The 15,651-nt window shown below is 49.6% G+C and overlaps 1 protein-coding gene across 4 annotated transcripts in view; it reads right to left on the reverse strand.

The window, feature by feature from the left end:
* Positions 1-15,651, reverse strand: part of NHSL1 (NHS like 1) — an 844,536-nt gene that overhangs the window by 648,316 nt on the left and 180,569 nt on the right. The gene's annotated exons all lie outside the window — the stretch shown is intronic.

Raw genomic sequence — 15,651 nt, forward strand, 5'->3', positions numbered from 1 at the left:
AATGATGAGAACCACCAGCATACCAGCTACATCGCAACAATGGCAGGTGAACAGCCAGCAGCAGTTTGGCTCAAAACTAAAAGGGACAAAGCCATACATTGGGACATCATTTTGAGCATGTGGTTAAAATCTTGAAGCTAAAATGTTCGCACGCTCACCTTCTTCTGGTTACCCGAGCCTGTGGGGAACACGCTTGAGAAAGGCCTGCAGGTTTTATGGTTTGTAGCCACGGGGAACTTTTCTTTTTTACTGCACAATTCAGTGGATGCTTGTCCGCCGTATATTCTATTTGTATTTTTTTTTACTTTCCGTAACATGAAAACGATGTTGGCTTTAAAACACAAAGTGCAAAGAAGTATTTCCCTCCTGCTGGCAGAATAAACAACGGCTCAAGCATCAAGAGGCGGAAGCAGCTGTGGGCGCGTTTCATCGCCCTCTCCCAGGAAAAAGTCCACAGAAAGCCTAAAGACGGGCACAGAGGGGGGCTAGGAAGGGCAGAGCGAGGAGGTAAAATACAGGCAGTTCAGGAATGCTTTTAGAGTTTGATCGACCGGTTGATTTTTCTTCCAGTTGGAAGATTCCATTCTACTCGGCCTCCATATCGAAACCCAGCTTAATTGAATATTTTCAAGGCAACACGACCCCTCTCCACTTTGGCAGTCCCTCAAAACTGCTGTCTGCAATGGGTGAATTAAATCAGACGCCCAGAAAGAAAGCTGTGCACGCTAAGGTGGTAAGCTCCCTGCACCGCTCTTTACAAGGGTTTCCAATAGCAAAACAAACCCACCAGCAGACACTTGCTGCAGAGTGGGCTCCCCCCTCTACAGTTCCGCTACTCGCCAATACATGCAGCTTGGATGAAAGTCGGCCATCATTGCTGGTTATTTATTTTGTGCTGTAAACACTGTAGCCTGACAAAAAAATAATAATATGATGCAGAACTCTGGCATAAGTATAAAAAGATGCCAGCTAATTCAAAACGATAATGTACGAATCATTAAAAGGGTGCCCTGGAAAGAACATGCTCCGAAGCCACATCAATTTCAATGTGTGCACCATTTTTCACCGCTGCCTCTATGCAACGTTCCCGCCTACCTTAAAACTGTGATAACTCGCTACTCTCCAGGTAGACAACTGCATTCAGCCGACATTGCCTTGATCTCATGCCCCGCTTTCAAACGTTCTAGGGGCATGGGCAGATCCTTCCCAGTCCGTGCAGCCCAGTTGTGGAATTCCCTCCTCGAGAACCCAAGGTAGGAAGTAAACCTTCTACGTTTCAGGGAAATTTTAAAGACAACGTTCCTTGAATAATCCACCTAATCTATCTTTGACCCAACTTTTCCCTTTGCCTCGTGTTACAGTCATTGTGTCTGTGTGCGCTCTGATGCCCTGCGGGCTACCGGCCCGTTATAAATGAATAAATGAATAAAATAAATGACACTCAGCCCACTGCTGCCCGTTCTCAGGCTCAGTTCAGTATTTGTGTGACCGTGTCCTGCTCACCAGACTTTGCATTGTTCCATGGATTTTGTGTGACAGGGGAGATGCAAAAGTGTATTTAGTAGGGAGTGAGCAAAGTATTTCTAACAGCAACACTGCTGGATGTCACACTGAAATAGAAGGGTCTTGAAACAGTGAGTCGTAACACCACACAGACGCGCACAAATCCAACAACAGAGAACATGAACAATATTTAACAGATTAACATACAAGCAAAGCTGGGGGTGGTCAGTTATGGTGGAGGGTTGGGGGTGGCACTGCAGGTACAGGTTGCCACTTCAAAAGACAGCAGGTACCTCTTGAGTGTGGGTTTGAAGTCTGCCAGTGTGGGTGGGGATGTCCTTCAGCTTGGAGGTAGGAGGGGAAACTGGAGACATGCAGCAATAAAGTTGAGAAAGACACAGATCCTATGACAGTAAAATGGAGAGCAGTGGGGGATAGAGTCATCCACGAGGGAGTGTCAATCCGCTTTTTTTCTCCACACTGATAAAGAGCAGCAAAGTTGAAGGGACACGTTTTATTTCTCTTCTGTCCTCCAAGGTTTCAAGGTCTGAAAAGGGACTGCAGATTAGGATGTGGAGGAAAAGAGTAAAACATTGGCAGAAGGATCTGGGCTCATTTTTCAATCCTGGACTATTGTTGGCTTCTTGGTGTTGGTGAAGGCTCCCAAGCACACAGTTGCAAGGAATCCAAATGCCTGCCAAGAAAACGATCTAAAGTACTACCACCACTCAAGGGTCAGGACCCCATCCTGATGATAAAACACAGCAAAACTATGTTAGATACTTTTTATTTTAATATTGCGCCAGCTCAACAACGTAGTAGTCTTACAGTGTGTAAACCTTGTCAGAGTTCAGGTGAATTAAGGCCTGCACAGGGTCCGTAGGACCTTTTGTCTGCTTAGGATGCATTCACCAGAAGAAGGTGTAAAAAAAGGAAGAGCGATGTGCTTCAGTAAAATCTGTTTCCGAGCATAAGAATGTATGGGAGCAGGTGATATTTGGAGATATGGTGTATTGTAAATATGAATGTAAAGGGTGGGAGCGTCAGGGGCTCGAGATGTGCTTGGGCTATCCTAAATATATTGCAGGCATGGTTGACCTGGTCATCCCAATAGATGGGCTTTGTCTTTTAAAACGTTTAGTTAAATAGACTGCTCAAGGCCGAGGAAAATAAGTATATGTGTTGCTTATGAGGTAAATACATGGAGCCGTTAGAAAGAAGGGGAGAGGTGAAAGGATAGGTACCATCCCCCTCCAATCTCTGCCACACCAAGGGATTGCACAGCGAACCAGACGTGGTGCCCCAGCCAGCTAAGCCCCACCTCCCCACTTCACGCCACTAAGGCCTGCCCGAACCAAAAGAGGGTTGACTCAGAAGGTTGAGTCTCTAGCTAAATCAGGTGCATTCCACCTCAAGCAGAGCCTCTCGCCATAAGCATTTATTCTCCCACCACCACCATCCTCTTGCGGTCCTGCACCAGAACAAATCTCTATTAGCTAGTAGACGACCAAATGTCATCCAACATAATTAGGTGTTGTGTCTCACTCCTTGGCCTTACTGCCAGTATGCCTGGGCAGCATTCTGGGAGGCGCGATGACGTGTTAAGGAAGCAATATGGCGGGAAGTTTCACACACACACAAATCACGCCACTGCTGATGTGGTAACACATGCATGCTCAAGTGCAAGACGCTATTTGTCCAGGCCTTGTGGCTCCAAATGTGACAAATAAGATGTTGGTCTTGCAAAAGGCCTTGGTCCTGTCGAGATAGAATTTTAAAGTCCTTCGGACATCTAAAGAGTGGAGACCCTTTTCGGCATCTTCCTTGGGATTTGGAAAGAAAGTGGGAAGCACAATTTCTTCGTTAATGTAGAAAGAGGAGACCGCTTTTGGTAGGAATCTGGGGAGCGTGCAGAGCACAACCTTGTCCAGATGAAAGATAGTGTAGAGCTCGGAAGCCACCAGAGCCTGAATCTCGCTAGCTCTGCGAGCTGAATTAAGTCCCACTATTAGCACTGTTTTGAGCATGACCAATTTGATGTCCACTGTGGCCACGGGCTCGAATAGTTTGTGCGTAAGTGCGCTAAGAACCACGATAAGATCCCAGACTGAGTGCGAGCGTCCGACAGGCGGGTGTCAGAGTTCCTGCATGCGCCAATGGCCGCTAGGTTATATTCGCCAGGCGTCAACCTGGACCTCTGATCTGGCCAAGTATGCCAAAAAAAATAACACATGGTCCAGAGTGCAGGATAGCGGGTCCCCTCTGTTTTCCTTGGACCAGAAGCAGAACCTGGTCCGTTTGCACTTGTACTGCTTTCGAGAAGCCAGATTCCTGGCTCCGAGGTTGTCTTGTGACAGCTGGAGATGTTACAGAGTCACCTGCTCAGGAACCAGGCTGCTAGGGCTAGCCTCTCCGGGCAAGGGTGAATCACCACGCCCCCACCTGCTGCACCAGGAGCAGGCCCTCCCCGAGCGGGAGAGCAACTTGTGGTTGGGCTGACAGCTGCAATAGGTCTGAGAACCAAGGCCTGCCCAGCCACTGCGGCGCTATGAGGATGAGACACAGCCGCCGGGATTGTCGTATCTTGCAAACAACCTTGTGGATGAGCGGGGTAGGAGGAAAAGCGTACGCTCACATCCCGTACCAGAGGATCTGGAGTGCGTCCCAGAGGGAGCCGCGCCCCACTCCCCTCAGAAGGTGAACTGCTGATAATTGCGGTTTCTCTGTTGCAAACAGGTCTGGAATCGGGTGACCCTACCTGCTGAAAATCTCTAAGCACTCTCGTAGTCAGCTGCCACTCGTAATTGTCAGAGCCCAGCTGACGGAGTCCGTCTGCCTCAAGGTTCGATTCTCCAGGGCAGATGGACCGCTGAGATCTAGATGTCCTGCTCGATCGCCCACTCGCAGATGCTGAGGGGCAGTCTGCATAGGAGGGAGGATCTGGTGCCCCCCTGCTTTTTTATGTAATACATGCAGATAGAGTTGTACGTCCGAATGCAAACCGTACTGCTCCCGATTAAGGGCAGGAATGTCTCGAGTACGAGCCAAATGGCCATCATTTCGAGCCAATTGATGTGGTTTTGCTGTTCGGTCCTGGACCAGAGACCATGTACTGAATGAACCCCTAGAATAGCACCCAACCCCTGGAGTGAGGAGTCCGTAGTCATAGTATAATCTGTCGGAGGCAGTCTGAATGGTCTGCCTACCATGAGGATCGCATCCTGCCCCCACCACATGAGGTCCTGTTGTAGGGGTGCAGGTATAGGGACCGGCGCTCCCTGATGGCCTGACTCCTGATCCCAGAATGCAGAGAAATGAAGCTGCAGCCTCCTAATTTGCAGCCTGCTGTAACAGATAGCTAGGAGGCATGTCACCAGTACTCCTAGCAGGTGCTGTTACCACCAGGCCATATTTACTGTTCTAATGAGGAAGTGAGCGACAGAAGCCTTGATGGCCATCACCTCCTCCCCCATGGGGAACACCCTCTGCTTCTGAGTGTCCCACAGCGGCCCCAGAAACACCAAAGTTTGTGTAGGGTGGAGCTGCGACTTCTTGAAGTTGATTGAGAACCCCAGCTCGTAGAGTGTAGTCATGAGTCTTGTTGTTGAGTACCTAACCTGCTCCGAGGACTCCCCTCTGACCAACCAGTCATCGAGGTAAGGATACACATGGAGGCCTTCCGACCTGAGCAGGGCCGCCACCGTGTTCATCAGTCTTGTGAATACCCTTGGCGCCGAGTTCAAGCCGAACGGTAGCACCTTGTACTGAAAGTGCAACCCCCTGAACTAAAACATGAGGGAGGATCGATGGTGCTGCACTATAGGGACATGCAAACGTGCATCTTTCAGATCCAGGGAGCACGTCCAGTCCCCTCTTTCACATCACAGAATTTCCGCTATAAACACTGGCGTCATCATTTTGAACTTCTGCAGAGGTAGGTATAGATCAATGCAGGAAAGATCTAGAACCACTCGCAGGCCCGCCTGGTTCTTCTTTTGAATGGCAAAGATGCAGGAGTAAAAGCACTGCCCCAGTTGAGGGAGAGTAACTTCCCTCCACCGCCTCTCTCTCCACCAGGGAACGAATATCTGCCAAGAGTGAAGGAGTCCCAATCTGTGGGAGGAGGGTGGGGGGGAACAGAAGGGGGTATTTGCAGGGGCAGTCGGAAGTCTGAGGAGACCACCGAAATCACCCATGAGTCCACGAACCGTGAGCGCCAAGCTTGACTGTGCAGGGCCAGCCTGCCCCCAACTGGGGTGCTGTGGACCTGAGAAGAGTCATCATTGCTTTTATGGGTCTGAGGCAGATGATTGAGAGGGGGACTGAAAGAAACCCGTGTGCAAAGACTTCTGGTGTTTTCGCCTGTGGTGGCTGGTGACCTGTCCGGTTGCCTGGACCGGCGGTCCTGGAAGCCCGGGAAACCACCAAAAGATCAGCCTCTATCTGACCAAGAGCGGCCCTTTGAGAAGGTCTTGGCCCATGGCTTGATGAGAATGGCCAGGGACTTGACTGTCTGTGAGCTGCTCTTCTTTTTATCGAGTTCCTCGTCAGTGGAGGAGTGTAACAAGTCACTACCCTCGAAGGGTAGGTGTAGGATCCTGTCCTAGACATCAGGATTGAATCTGGTTGCCTTGAGCCATGCCGTCCTTCTCATGTCCGTTGCCACACAGATAACCCTGCTAAGAGTATCTATGTGCACCACTGTGAACTCCATGATGTCCTGTGCCACAAGTTTTCCTTCTGCAAGTCCCGCCTGGAGGGAGGCTTGTTTATCAGCCGGGATATTCAGCAAGAAGTCTGCTATCTCTCTCCACAGCCATTGGTTAGCCGTTGCCAGGATGGCACCAGCATTGGCTTGCCTGAGGTGAAGTCCTGCTTTTGAGTAAACCTCCTTCCGGTAGGCCTCGAGCATTTTCTCTTCCTTGTCCAGCAAAGCTGAAGTTGCAGTGCTCATGGTGGAGGTCTTGGGGCTTGGCATTCATTGATGCCACCACAAAGGCTTAAGACAGTAGCTGGGGGTGCACTGACAGGAGCAACGTGTCTGGATTCTGCTTTGATAGTGAGCACTTCTGCCACTACCGACTCCAACGGCACCCTCTGTGGCTAAGGAATGCCCAGGTATTTGGATAACCTGGAAATCCTTTCATGGAATGCCCTTGCAGGGGAAGACGTGTCCTGGTACTGGGGGTGTAGGTGCCGCTACTGGAATTACCGGAGACACGGACAACCGGGAGTGGGGGGTGGTAAAGGCTGTGCAGGCACCGGCTGAGGAGGCAGCGTGGAAGGTAGCATCTCCTGGATTATGCCCATGAGGATGTTCCCCATCTGTGGGGACCTCATGAGTGTCAAGAATTTGTCAAGAAAACTATCCTCGCACGTGGCAAAGTGTGAACCGGCACTGGATGAGGTGGCGTAAAGGCCTGCTGTCTGCTCCCTCCTTGCAAATACATGCCCTCATGGTACCTTGGCTGACCTGAGAATGTTGTGTAGGACGTGGAACAAATGACCGGAGTCATAGGACTCTAATCTTCCCTGGCCGGAGGCTCTCGCCTTTGCGCATCACCATGTTGGCGGGCTTCTGTCCCGGGTGCCATCTTGTCTGTGTGTGCCACCATTTTGTCTGTGCCTTCCGCAGGTGCTGTGGATGACGTGGGCTTGGGCACAGCCTGCATGCCTCAGCGCTGACCCACCCTGCACCTCAGGCATGGGCCTGGTAGGCAATTGGCCCACGGCCATGAGGCCAGTACTGCTGTCTGCGCTGCATGTAGGCGCCCCCTCAGGACGTGTCCCGGTACCAGAGCCGTAGGCCCCTCTGCAGTGGAACCAGTAGGGCCCTTAGACCCCTCGGCTGTGAGGCCGGTGGCTACCAGAGCCTCTGTGTCCTCCTGCCGGTGCAAGGGTCTGACTGACCCCTCCCGTCAGAATGCTTCCCTGGGAAGGAGTCGCCCCTGCACGGTGTTTTTGAGAAGAGTATGCTTACCTTCTTGGTCTTCCTGTGTATGTGCTCCTTAATGCTCTCTGGTGGTGTCCTGGAGCACAACTCTCACCACTGTGCCAGCCTGTTTTAGAGATCGGGTAGGAGGCTTTAGCCCGTGAATGGTGTAAGACTCTGTAACGCAGGCAGCGATCCATCGAGAGATAGTCGCCTTAGATGCCTGCTTTCCTTGTGGATTACCAAAGGTCACACACAGTTGAACTCCTAAGCTCGGATGTTCTGTCCAGATAGAACTTAAGAGCCCTTCTAACATCGGGGCAATGCAGAACCCTTTCTGCCTCTGAGGCGGGGTTCGGAAAAAAGACCGGCAGGGAGATTGACTGGTTCAGATGGAACTCAGAGACCACCTTCAGCAGGAAAGTAGGATTTGTCCGTAGGACCACCTTATCCTTGTGAAAGACCAAGAAGGGATGCTCCACCGACAAAGCCTGGAGCTCACTCACACGCCTTGCTGAAGTAACGGCGACCAAAAAGGACACCTTCCACGACAGGTGTTTCAGGTCCACCGTGGCCATTGGTTCAAAAGGTTTATGGCACAACACCGTCAGGACCACATTTAGATCCCACGCCGGGTGCTGACTACGAATTGGAGGATAAAGATGCGACAAGCCTGCAAAATGCCTCTTAACCACTGGGTTAGACAGAGAGTAAGAGCATTGGTCCGTAGATAGGTAAGCGGAAACCGCTGAAAGATAAGTTCTGCATGACAGAACGTGAACACCCAACTCTGCCAAGTAGGATACAAAGATGGGCCGTGATCACCGACATCATCTTCGTGAAGACACGCGGCGCCGAGCTTAGGTCAAAAGGAAGCACTTGAAACTGGAAGTGCTCCTCTCCCACAGAGAAGCGGAGATATCTCCTGTGTGGATTTCAAATCAGAATATGCATGTACGCATCCTGAAGGTCCACCACGCTGAGCCAATCGCCCATCTGCAAGGAGGGCCGTATCTGGCCGGGCGTGATCATCTTGAATTTCTCTTGGGGTAGGAAAAGATTGAACTGGGAAAGGTCTAGGATGGTGCACAGGCCAGCCTGGTTGGGTTTGGGCACCGTAAACAGTCGGGAGTAGAAGCCCTCCCCTCGTTCCCCAAGGGGGATCGGGTTCCACAGCTCTGAGATCCAGGAGTTTCTGAATCTCTGCTTTTAGGGAGGGCGACCCCGACTGCTGGAAAGGAGGGTTGAAGGGTGGGGTAAGGGTAAGCGGAAGCCCGCCCGAGCGACTGACAAGACCCACCTGTACTCGGTGATGGTCTGCCACGCCTCCCAATGAGACGCAATGCGTCCTCCCACCGGGGTCTCATGCGAGCGCGGAGAACCCTCATTTGGCAGGCTTTTCGGTGGTGTTACAACCTGAATCTGAGGAGGAGGCTGAGGAGCGCGAGAAAAACAGAGTCCGTTGCTGCCTCCTGCGGGAATTACCCGAAGGGGTACCACTCTGCGGGATTTCCGGTCTAGAAAGCCCCTGAAACCAGAGGAGGGCCGGCTTTGTGACAACGGTCTCTGTGTCCTAGAAGGAGTTTTAACCAGGACGGACAAGGACTTAGCTGTCTGGGTGCTGTCCTTCGTTTTGGTGAGCTCCACATCCATTGTGGAATGGAAAAGCTCCTTACCGTCAAACGGCAGGTCCAACACCTTGTCCTGCACCTCCTTTGAGAACTTGGTGGCATGTAACCACGCCTGTCGAGAGGTATCAACTCCCAGCATAAGGCCCCGAGCCGAAGTGTCGACGTGATAAGCCGCGGCCTCAAGCAGATGCTGGGCCAAGACCCTGGCATCGGATAAACCCGCCTTAAAATCTTCCAGCTTCTCAACCGGAATGAATTCCTCGAACTCCGACAGACCTTTCCACATCTTCATATTCGCCCCTGCTAACACCAGTTCTGCATTAGCCTGCCGGAGCTGCAAGGCCGAGTTAGCGAAAATCTTCCTCCCAAGGGAGTCCAGGAGCTTGTCCTCCTTCCCCAGAACCCGAGTAGCCATCGTAGAAGAGGATGCTGCAGGCCTGGACTGTAAAGTGGCCGCAGCCACCACCGTGGAGGAGGGGGGCGGACAAGATAAGAAGGCCACCTCTTCTGAAGAATGTAGCCTGTATCACGCATCTATTACCTTATTGACGAAAAGTCTAGAGTGTGGCTTTTCCCAGACTCTACGGACCTCGGCCAAAACGTCCTTCTGCAAGAACAGGCCGGTATGCTCTGAAGGCGACAGGGGGGAGAACACCCCCAAAAGCACACCCTCCTGCAAAGCGGGTGCCTCGGGCACTGGAATATCCAATAGGCACATCATGTCCAGTACCCGGTCATGTAAAGCTCGAATAGAGCGGGGCTGTTCTTCGCTGTCCTGATTGCCCTGCGCATCATCTGACAGGTCAGGATACTGCTGAACCGTGTCAGGCACTGGCTTGTCCACGGGGGACAATGGAGGCAAGGGCGGAAGGGTTGGGGGAGGCACCGTAGGCAAGGGCAGCGGCGGCGGAGCCACCATGGGAGCGGGTGGAACCGGAGGTGCAAGCGGGCATATCTCCCTAAAAAGACACTTGAAATACTCTATCATGGGTTCGGTACGCATGAGCGTCTAAAATTTGCTGAAAAAAAACGTCCTTCGGAGATGGTTTTGGAGCTGCCGGAGGAGGCCTCTCATGAGGAGGATAATTCCAGGGACGCAGAGGGGAGGGTTGCCACACAGGCCCTTCCCCCGAAGTGTCCACAAAAATCAAGGGAGACGACCCCACAGGCAACGAGACTTTATGCAGAAGGGGCATCCAAGTGTTCCAGTCGTAGACTGGGCGAAACGGATGCGCACAAGGAATTTTATGTTCACCCATAGAACCAAGCCCTACACATCAGGCCGATGGCGTAGTTGTAGGGGAAGCACCCAAAATGGCCACCGTGGTCGTGGCAGGAACGGCCGCCATTTTGCTATCACCTGAGGGGAACTGCAGCACATGTGGAAGTGAGGCAGGCGTCGCCGTCGGTGGGTCAGGGGTCTTAATTTTAGCCTTTACGTAAGGAACCTTGGCCGAGCCAGTACTATGAGGCCTGGAATGTTTCTGCGACATACCAATAGCCAAATTAGCCTTCTCAGGAAGGACCTCGGCACTGCCGGTAAAGGAAGAACTTTCCTTCTTTGCCCCCTCAACAGTTCTGGTGTCGCCACAAGAGCGGGAACAGTGAGAAACAACTTTCACCGATAAGGCCTTGCCAGGCCTCTCAGAAATGTCGGTAACTTTAGTCTCTGTACGAGGGACCTCAGACCCAGGTCCGGTAGCAGCCTTACAAACACGGGCCCAACCAAGGCCTTGCGGCGCACCCTGGTACTTTTGAGGGAAGCCGATAAAGAGGCCTCAGAGCGAGCCCCGGTACCCCACGACTCCGTAGAACTGGCTCTACAAGCAGCCCCCACAGGAGGGGCCTCGGAGTGTACTCCGGTATCCACAGGCCCCTTACGGAGACCCTCAGAGAAAACTCTGGTACAATTATTAGGCCCAGAAGGCACCTCGGGGCAATCCCTGGTGACAGAGCAGCTAACTTTCCGGGTTCTTCCTGAGCCGGGAGGAGCGTTATCTCCCGGCCGGGGTACTCTGAAAAGTAAAGAACTTACTGGGCGTTTCTTCTTTTCGTCGATAAAAGCTTGAAAATGCAAAGGAGGAGTACGTCGAAACACCTCCTCCCAGCGCTCCAACCGACGTTGAAGTTCCCAGACCGAAAGGGATCCACAGTAAAAACAGGAGTCCCAACGGAGGTCTGGACCCAAACTCTCGAGACAAAGAGGATGGGGGTCCGCCCTCGCGAAGAGTCAGTGACACGATGAACAATCTGGAAAGTCTAGTTTGAACGACATAGACAAACTAGTACACGATCGCTAGCGAGAGCCAGAGAATAAAAAAGGGAAGAAAATCTTCAGAGGATGCAAGTGCGCCCAGTCCCGAACGAGCGGAGAAAAGGACTGATGGGCGAGGGGCGGGGCGGAGCCGAGATGGGCAGGGATACGGCTGCATGCCGGGCCCCGCGCAGAAAGAGAGGAAGGACTAAAAATGTTTGCAAAATGTTTGGATGCTTTTTACAAAGTGCTCCGGTCCTGTCCCACAGGACGTAGGGATGTCCCACAAGTATGGAGGAAAGGGGACGGGACGTAGGAGTAAACCTGTCACCCTTTGAGTCTGTTCCAAACTGGCTTCCGTAAATTTAATTCTACAAATATTAATGGAATTGTGGTCAGGTCAAGTGCATTCAGGATGCAGCCTGTAGATGTGACAGGGGCCCGACCTTTATGGCCTCTGTGAACCTCTCGGCTGCCTTTGACTGTGTCGACCGAGACAGGCAGTGGCGCAAGCTTGCATTCTGGGGTCTACCTTGTCTCTTGAAGGGGGTTTACAATAACTCTGGTGTAAGAATACGCCTAAACCAAAAGGGAGATATGTCAGCTGTTGTCCATACATTCTGTGGGGTTAGACAGGGGTGTGTCTTAGACCAATGGGTGTTCAACCAGTATGTATCTGATGCAGCTGAACATCTAGCTAAGGAGGGTCTACTAGCACCAAGACTCGGCTCAGCGAAGATTATATGGTTGGCCTATGCGGACGACTTCCTCTTATTTGATTTAACTAAGGTGGGGCTTCAGCGCCTTTTGAATGTCTTTGCCAACTATGCCCAGTATAAATGGTTTGACCATCAACCCTGCCAAAACTAAAATCCTTGCTTATGTAAAAGGAGTTTATAGGAAAGAATTCAATTTCTGGAATTTGGGGGGGGGTAAGAGTAACTACCTCCAATAGCTTTATCTATTTATCTATCTTAGCTATTATGTTGGGGCCTGTAGGGGCTCGAGAGGGCAGATAAATATGCTTTTGAATAAAGCTAAGGCATTGGAAAACCAAATTCTTAAAATCAACTGTAAATAAGGCTGATTCTCTATTAAACCAGCCCTCCTCTTCTTTGAAGGGAAAATAGCCCCTAAACTGACATAATATGGCTTGGAGCCATGTACGGGGTCTACCATCTCTAAACTCGATTTGATCGAAGGCGCCATTTGGAGACGGGTTCTTCTCTTATCAAATGCGGTCCTTTTGGCTGCAATTCGATACAAACTCGGCTATGTCTCTTTAAAATCTCGGGTTAATTGGAGGATGCTCATGCTTTATGCCAAACTTAAGGTCCCACTATCTAATACTTTATACGAACTTGTAGGAAATAATATCGAACTTTCTGGTTTCCTAACTAATTTCTGCAATTCATGTGAGACAATTCTATGTAACATTGGCTCTGATTTAGAACAGTTAACAACTAACCCAATAAAAACAAAAAAGAAATTGCAGGACTATGATTGGTGCCTTACCATTGATTGCCTTGACTCATACAAATCTATGCGCAATCTAGCACATGAATATAAGAAAAGAGGGTCTCTCTCTCTCTCCAATATTTACTATTTTTCCGAATTGAAAACATCGCCATATTTTTAAGACTACGCTGGAATATTCTTCCAACATTGGACATTGTACTGCGTCGGAAACAAACTACGGTGGAAGACAGCCTTTGCAGATTCTCCTAGTCAGTTCCTGAGATGGCTAAACACCTTACTTTGTTTTGTACGCAACTTAATACCCTTAGAGATTCTTGCTTGGGTGCATTGAAGGTTTTGAATTTGGGTTTACCTACTGAGTTGGTATTGCAACGTTGCCTATGAATCCAAATTACGCGTGAGGGATTGGCACGGTCTGGCTTTATATGTAACCTTCAATTGGATTACTCCAGATGAATTGTTTGATGATGCATATACACAGGTCATTCTTGTTATTAGTTGCCAATACTCTATATCTATCTTAACTCTATATGACGTTTGTTATAAGACTGATATTTTTATCGCTCCGTTGTACTTTTTATTGCGTATGAAGTATTTCTATGCATTGTAAAAAAAATTCTATTATCTTGTATACTTTTTTGTAAAGGTTTAATAAAACCATATACAAATAAAAAAAAAAAGAAAATTTACAGTCATCCTCCTCAAGCATTCCTTTAGTTTCCCATTTTGACAGAAATGCCCATACCTTATTTTCTTATTCCCTCATCGGGCTAGAGGTAAGTCTCTCATAACATTTCTTATCATTAAATTGTCTATTGGCCTCTCAAATGTAATCAGCTTTTTTCATGATAACGATGTTACGTCCTTTGTCAGAAGGTTTTATTATACATTCCGAGAGGTCACAGAGCTCATTCAGAGTATTTGTTTTTTCGGGAAAGATTGTCTCTATTCTGTACTTTGTTAAACTTCCTAATGGTTTTAAGATCTTCAATAACCGCTCTACCCTGGGAAAGACATTCAACACCCCCATGGTGGGTGGGAGAGTGATCAAATAAAGCGAGCAGCAGCGCTGACCTTTCCTGCACATGAGGTCTTGGGCCAGAATACAATAGAGGGGGAACAGTCTTACTGCTACTCTTAAATGGGTGCCTATGGTACACTTAACAAGTTAGTCTCTGTTCTTGGTATACAGGAAGATCGGCGCTGCGGTTTGCTTTATTTTCCCACCCTGTAAGTCAAGGGATGGGGGGGTTGAATGCTTTTCCCAAGGCAGAGCTGTATGTTGGGGCACCTGAATTAAATACTGAATTGAATACTAGGCTCAACAACTGGGGCCACCGTCGCCCAATCCCGAACAGAATGCAGGTGCCCCTGAACTCACTCCCCTGCCAGAGCCTTGCATGCAGGGCATCCTGATCTCACCAAGTCAGCCATAGAATATTGGGCATTTGATCACAGTTTTAGCAGAGAATGCAGAAACAGTTAAGCTGGTAAAATAGCCCAGTGACTTAAAAGTCAACTCCTGACATCTGTGTGCATAGATGGATTCAAACGCTGCTGGGCCGACTCGGCGCTTTCTCCTTCACCAGTCGATACGTTACATGCTATTTGATTGGGTATTGATTACTAGAAGTATTATTTCTTTTCAGTGCTAAGTGCTTCGAGTCCTTCGTCTGTTGGCGGTTGTAGACACAGGTGCTATGTGCAATGTAACTACGCCTTATATCTTGGCTTTCAGATTAAAACGAAATCCGCTGCAAAAAACAACCTTATCTGGACAAACAAATCTCCCTTTGATCGGTGCGGCAGAAATCGTAGGATGCAGGACCAGGCCTCGACTGCAGCCAGCAGGAACGCGCTTTCCATGAAGTGGAAACGCATGCAGACAGCAACCATTTGAGTCTAAAATAATGCGCCAGCATTATCCGGGAAACAGTCACATGTAAAAGCAGTGGCAGATTAGAGACGTATCCGCCTACAATGATAATTTAACCTGGGCTTCTGTGATCGGCAGCCCTTGAAGCCAAAACAAACGATCATTGTTCAGTTTTCGACAATCTGTACTCATGAGGGAAAAAGATCTGCTTTTGGGAACTCATTAGCTGCTCTTCATGCTTCATTACGCCTTAGATTTCAAACGATCACGCTTTGTCTGCTTCTGATGAGGCACGGAGTGACCTCTTGACCCTGCATACCTGCCCATATAGTCCCGTTTCTCTTTGAAGTGTGTTCAATAATGCAGTGGACACTGGCACTTGTTCCAAGGAAGAGGGATTGGCATCCGCCTCCAGGTTACCATCGCTCTGCAAGAGACCCGGTGAAGCTAATCCTAACTTTTTTTGGCGAGGCAGTCAACATACTGCAGGGTCGGTCACCACAACGCAAATCTTGCCAGAGACTCAGTGATGTAACCTCTCAAATTGGGGTTAGTAGTAGCCTGTCCAGTATTTAATGAGCAATTTCCCCTGCTAGCTGCTGGTGGAGAGCAGATGGTTAAGTATCTTTCTTCCAATTTTGAGCAGTGAGATTTTTTGCTTTGCCAGCTGCTGATACTGTGGTGAAATGACATACTAGGAGCGAGTTTACAGGGTGGGCATAATGACATAGGAGCCAGTATTCTGCATCAGTCACAGAAGGTTCAAGTGTGTGCTCTTCAAGGGTGGGGATTTTCACAAACCGAGAAAACATTCCTCTGATTACTATACTACCAATTCACAATGCGTACCTTTGACGGATTGCCATTTGGCAAGGGTGTAGGAGCCCTAGCTTTTTTGATTTATGTTATGTTACTTTGCATTTAATAGCGCCTTATGTATCATTGGTATGATCTCAAAGTGCTGGTAGGTTGAACG

The sequence above is a fragment of the Ambystoma mexicanum genome, chromosome 4q, assembly GCF_040938575.1.
Source record: "Ambystoma mexicanum isolate Mex_15411 chromosome 4q, UKY_AmexF1_1, whole genome shotgun sequence".
NCBI lineage: Eukaryota > Metazoa > Chordata > Amphibia > Caudata > Ambystomatidae > Ambystoma > Ambystoma mexicanum.